Source organism: Castanea sativa, chromosome 6, assembly GCF_040712315.1.
Source record: "Castanea sativa cultivar Marrone di Chiusa Pesio chromosome 6, ASM4071231v1".
Classification (NCBI taxonomy): Eukaryota; Viridiplantae; Streptophyta; class Magnoliopsida; order Fagales; family Fagaceae; genus Castanea; species Castanea sativa.
Genome location: NC_134018.1, coordinates 30,172,386 through 30,178,709, shown reverse-complemented (window position 1 = coordinate 30,178,709; position 6,324 = coordinate 30,172,386).

The window sequence follows — 6,324 nt, the reverse complement described above, 5'->3', positions numbered from 1 at the left end:
TTTATTGACATTGGATTTCAATAAATGTGAATAACTAAAAGATTAAACTGGGTACTCAAGGATAAAATAGTTGTTTACTAAGTGACAATTTATTATGACTTTGTTCACTATGGATATTTCATGGAGGGGTCAAATGATATTATTAGAGTCTTGGGATATAATTTATTAATAAGGCCTAGAGTGCAATTATATTTATATAGTTGTATTAAATATAATTAATGGTAACCTTGAATTTGTCAAGAGTTGACAGAAAAGCTCAAGGCCCATTGGAGCTAGAATCTTATTTGTTCCCTTTGGTCTCATCTCAAGCCACAAACTAAAGCCCAATTGGGTAGGCCCAAAAGGCTAACCCAATTAGATAATTAGTTTTTATTTAATAAGAGTTATTAAATAAAGTAACTACCAAGGTAGTTAGAATGTACGTATGATGAAAAGAAAAGAAAACAGTTTTTCTCTACAAGGAGAAGAAGAAGGATTTTTCTTTAAGTATCAACGTACATAAAGACTGATTGAGAGACCACACTTCTTGGGCACCATGTGGAATTGAGATGAAGATTAGAGGTATTCTTAAGTCTTGGTTTTGAATTTTATTGCATCAAGGTCTGCTTTCTATTCTTTGTTCTAGAATTCAAAGTTACATGTTATCTCTCATGAATGAAGTAGATCCATATTTATTGCTTTCACTGTGTGTTTTGCATGAGATGCAAAGCCTGATTTTCTAACAATGAACACGACCGAGGGATCTTTTGCCCACACCATGTTTGCGAGCTGAACTCTGTACATAGGTTCCCAAGCCCACGACAGTTCCATACCAGTAGACTCATTGCTTTTGGCAGGGCTAGAAACCAACCTCGCCAATATATGGATGTTTTCATTATCAATTTGGGTACTACTCTTTTTAGTCCCAGAATTTCAACCTTGGTTGAATTTCCTTGCTGTTCAATCCTAGGGATTCTCGTCCACATGATTGGGGGGTGTGTATTGTTAGGGAGTTTATTTGGAATGGGAATATCAGAGGGTTTTTTGAGATTTTTGATAGGAGGTGGAGTCGAGTTAGGTTTTTGGGGAGATATTTTTGGTTGGGTAGGCTTCAGAGAACTAAAAGAAGCAAAATTTAGGATGTGGGAGGATATTTCGGGTTGAGGGGTTATTTGGGTGGTCAGAGGATTATTTTGGGAAAAGCTGTTACTTGTTAATGTGTCATGAACGTGATCTTCTCCCCTAGGTAATTCAGATTTGTGTAAGTCATGATCTATTCACTCAATACGTATCTTAAATGCATTCATGCCTTTATGAGTGTGCATAAAATCTACAATTGGTTGAGCAAGGTTAGCTGTGTGAATCCGTAAATGGAGAAGCTCGTATCCAAGGACCATAGTGTTTATCCGCTTCCTCCAAAGTACCTTTCACTATCAATCCACAAGGCACAATCTCAATCATTATGTGTCAGGCACCCACACCAGTAGCAGAGGTTGGGAATTTAATCATATTTAAAGGAGACCCATTGTTCCTTATTATCCTCAAGAGCAACCACCCTGCCTTGACATAAAAGTTGTGATATGTCGATAAGCACATGCACTCTCATAAAGCCACCCTCGTCTTCAATTGGTGATTTTGTTTGAAATAGTACGTGTCCCACGGTTTCACATAGCCTTGCAGCCACATGTGGATTCATAAATCTTATAGGGATACCATGGACTTGTACCCAAAAATGAGTAGAGTTGAAGGTCATAACCTCCTTGTCTGAATCCTTGTTATAGCATTGTAGCACCGTAAGGTGTTCATCAAAACTCCATGGTTTGTTTGCTGTAATTGTCGAAAAGAATAACATGATTATCGAGGTTTTTCACATTGAAAAGCTAGTGTAACATGAGAAAAGTAGAAAACTTTAACTTATGTAAACGTTTTTTAATGAAAGCTTTAAGTTATAAAAAAATGGTGCAATCAGTAATTAAAAATATAATTGATGATGCCGAAAAATCACCAGTAAGTCGCAAGCACTCCTCTCACCAAAGCAACACCTGCAAAAGATGAAAAAAGATGACCTAAAAGAGAGCACTAGTGTGGTGCCGGCCAAAAACCCTCCGAAGGTCAAGTTAGAGTTTTTTTCTTCAACCTTAGAATGCCAGAGTTGAGATAATCGTGCGTACCTTGACACTAGGGTTTCTGGGGTATTTATATTGGCGTAGAATTTCCTCTCCCTTTAGGATTCTACTTCCTTCTTGAGCCCTTTTCCATATAGGAGTCTTCTTATTATGGTCGAACGTGTAACGCAAGAATTCCAAGCGTACACGCTTGTGTGGAGATAAAGCAAAGTCAAGTCAAACACATCGTGTGGCAAATAGCTAAGGATTTACAATTAATTAAATAACAGACGGGTACTTAATGATCGGAACCGTTGTATACGTATAGCCACGGTATTAATTCGTCTACACCAATTCCGTCCACCTAGGACGGAGGAAAGACCCGTCTTATATTTTTCATCCTCTTCAGTTGCCCCCTTCACTCCTTGGATCTGTCTTTCTAAACTAGACGGATTCAGGGAGTGACAAGTAAATTTGTTAAGATATGACGGATCCGGAATATGAAGGACACATGGCCCCTATTGATTAGTTGTTCCCCTGAAACAAGGCGTCCCCTCGTATCTTGCGCCCTTCACTCTATAAAAACCTGCCTTTTCTTCCTTCATTTTTCTCTTCCTACAGAAAACTTGCAATCAGAGCGCCACCATCATCCATATCGTGCATTCGTGTCGTCCTTCTACTTTGTCCGTCATTTCGGTTTTGCTCAACTATATCTGGTATGTACTCCTAACCTTTCTTCCGTCCATTTCTTTATTATTATTTTTATTTTATATATATGCAATTTCTCTAGATTCGTCAGTCTTAGGTCATACCGTCATAAATGTAGGTTATGTCTAGTGCGTCAAGTAACCAATCGTTTGTCCGCGACGGGGCGGGCTACGATGAGAGATTCCCGTCAGGTCCAAACGATCCTGACACTTCAAGTGAAGAGAGGAATCCGTCCAGTACCTCTTCTTCCTTAGATGATGAAGGTCTGGAGGCGGAGAGTTCAGAGTCGTCGAGTAGTAGCTTAGACGGTGTGGATCCCCCAGTTCAATTGGTGATTGGTCCGGACGGTCTTAGAGAATTCGTCATGTTACCCCTCTGGACGGTGAATGACTTTAGGTCGTCAATCACTGAGTCTCACCTCAAAACACTTAGAACCAACTACCAAATACCAAATAACGTCAGTCTACGTCTCCCCCACAAGTCTGAGAAGTGTTACTACAGGGGGGTCGACGGTGCTGGAATCTACGAGCAAGCCATGAAGGCAGGGCTCAGATTCCCTTTGAGTTCTCTCCACCGTCGCCTGCTTCAATACCTTGGCCTATCCGTCACTCAGATCTCCCCAAATGCCTGGAGAGTATTCATAGGCGTAGAGGTTTTATATGGAGCCATGTCCGACGGCGCTAGAAGATTGACGGTGGAAGAATTCTTCCACTGTTACCGTCCGACGGAGATCGTCAAATCAAAAGGAATGTACAGTTTCATAGCCAGGAGTCGGTTATTGAGGCTAGTCAGTGATACGCCGGACTCCAATAGGGATTGGAAAAGTAGATACTTCTTTTTGGAGGGGGATGAATGGATGTGTCGTCCAGGAGATGACACGTACATGCCCGTCGACACCACATGGGGCATAATGCCTCCGTCGGGTATGCTATTGCTTCGGTTTCCGTCTAATTGAACCTTGAAAGTTATATCATTCATTTTAGCTTCATTCATTTTCATTTTTTTTTTAAAAGTCTAACCGTCTTTTTTGTAGCTCGGGATCGTCCACAAGTTACCTTGGAGCAGTGGAGCTTCTTGGAGAGAATCTTCAACAAGACGAAGCTTCAAGAAAGGACGTGGGCATAACTCGTCACTCCTGATACCCTGCATTGGTATTGTGACGGTCCTGAACCTTCAGCCGCCGCCCGCCATTACGATAGTAGAGTACGCAAACGTAAGTCCGTTGTAAATATGTCCGTCTTTTTGTATTGTTTCTGTTTACTACTCTTGCCTTTCCTAACATCCGTCTTTGGTTTGCAGAGATGGACGCTGCCAAGAGAAGAGCCTTCATCAAACAACAAGCAGCGAAGAAAAAACAGGAGGCTGGGTCTTCAGCTAAGGCGACGGTTCCCTCTCTTCCGTTAAAACGGAATCAATAAGAGAAGGTGGACCGTCTGCCTAAGAAGCAGAAGACAGAGCCCGTCGTAGCTTTGGAAGCCGAGAAGTCACCCGTCAGGCATGGCAAGGGTAAGGGCTTGATGAAGGGCCCAATTCCTACCGGGGAGAAACCACCCGTTCTCTTCCGAGAAGATTCAAGCTACGCCCTGGAAAAACTTTCCTCCATCCTGACGGCCGACGATTACGAGGACCTCGGTAACCATGCGACGGAGGCGATGGGAGAGACGGGCCTCTTCAACATTGCGCAGGTACTTTCGAGCCCATCCTTTAACTTTGCAATCTTTTAATATCATCTATCATTTACGCAGTATTCTATTTTGTTTTCAGGCCATGCTGATGATGAAAGGGCTAATGGGCCGTTGTCTCAATCACGAGGCAGTTATGGACTGTCTTAGGAAGACAAATAAGACGATGGAGGATGAGTTTCACGACCTGAAGACCTATAAGATCAACACGGACAGAAAGCTCAAGTGCTCGGAGCAAGTTAGGGGTGAGCTGGAGAAGGAGAATGAGCAATTGCGCCTAATCTTAAAGGACAAGGAAAAGGAGCTAACGGATACAAAGATCCAACTCCGTGATGCAAAAGAGGTTGCCGTCAAGGAGTATCGCGACTCCGACCTTCTCCTTGCAGAGCTTGGGAGTTCATTCGCTGACGGATTCGACGACGCCATCCGTCAGGTCAAGTCGTCGTATCCGGACTTGGACGTCTCCCATGTCTCCATTGATGCTCAAGGGCAAACACTCGCACAGTCCGTCCGTTCAGATAGTTCAGACGATGTGCTTGCCGTCCCTGCTCCAGCTGACGAAGGTCAAGCTCTCCCTCCAGTTCAACCAGATGACGATCAGAAGAATGAACCTACATCCCCCAAGCATCAGTAGTAGCCCCTTTATCCGTTGTAAAAAATTTTATCACGGTCAAAACTTTTACCGTTGTAATCTATTTATTTGAACCGTCGTATTTTAATTGTAAACATTTCATTTTATGAAATTTTACTTCGCTTATTTTTGTGAACTTGTTCTGTCGTATATTATGTGAATATGATAATAATTCTTGTAGGTTGATCCGTCCATTATATGGACTTAGTAGAGGTCCGTCCACTATGTGGACGTAGCTAATGTCCGTCCACTTTATGGACTTTCAAGGTCTTCATCCTTCTGGATGATCCGTCCATTTTATGGACTTGCTAGGGTCTCCATCCTTTTGGATGATCCGTCCACTTTGTGGACTTTGTAGGTCTTCATCCTTCTGGATGATCCGTCCATTTTATGGACTTGCTAGGGTCTCCATCCTTTTGGATGATCCGTCCACTTTGTGGACTTGCTAGGGTCTCCAACCTTTTGGATGATCCGTCCACTTTGGGGACTTAGGTCGCCATCCTTTTGGATGATTCGTCCACTTTGTGGATTTTGTCGTCATCCTTTTGGATGATTCGTCCACTTTGTGGATTTTGTCGTCATCTTTTTGGATGATCCTTCCACTTTGTGGACTTTTGTCGTCATCTTTTTGGATGATCCGTCCACTTTGTGGACTTTTGGTCGTCATCCTTTTGGATGATTCGTCCATTTTATGGACTTGGCAAATTTTTAGCATCATACACTTCATATGTTCTGAATAAAAACTCTTTTTAGATCAGTAGACCATATATTGTTCATGGAAAGGAAAACTTAAGTTCTGATAATTAAAAACAACAACTGTTTAACAATAAAAGGAAATATGGGAAATAAGGAGGTGGGTGTTGTCTCCTGTTGCACTACTGGTAGTACTTCTTCAGATGCTCCGTGTTCCACGGATGGCTCAGTTTCCTACCGTCCAACGTCTCCAAATAGTACGTTCCTTTCCTACGCCATGAGATGATTCTGTACGGCCCTTCCCAGTTAGGACCCAGTTTTCCTTGGGAGGCATCCTTTGTAGCTCCGAGTACTTTTCGTAACACCAGATCTCCTACCTGGAAGTCCCTGTGCTTGACCTTGGAGTTGTAATGCTTTTCCATCATGTCCTGGTATCGGGCCTTTCTTTGTGTAGCTGCTGCCCTGACCTCGTCTATAAGGTCAAGTTCCAAACGCAATGCTTCATTATTCTTGCTTTCATCGTAGT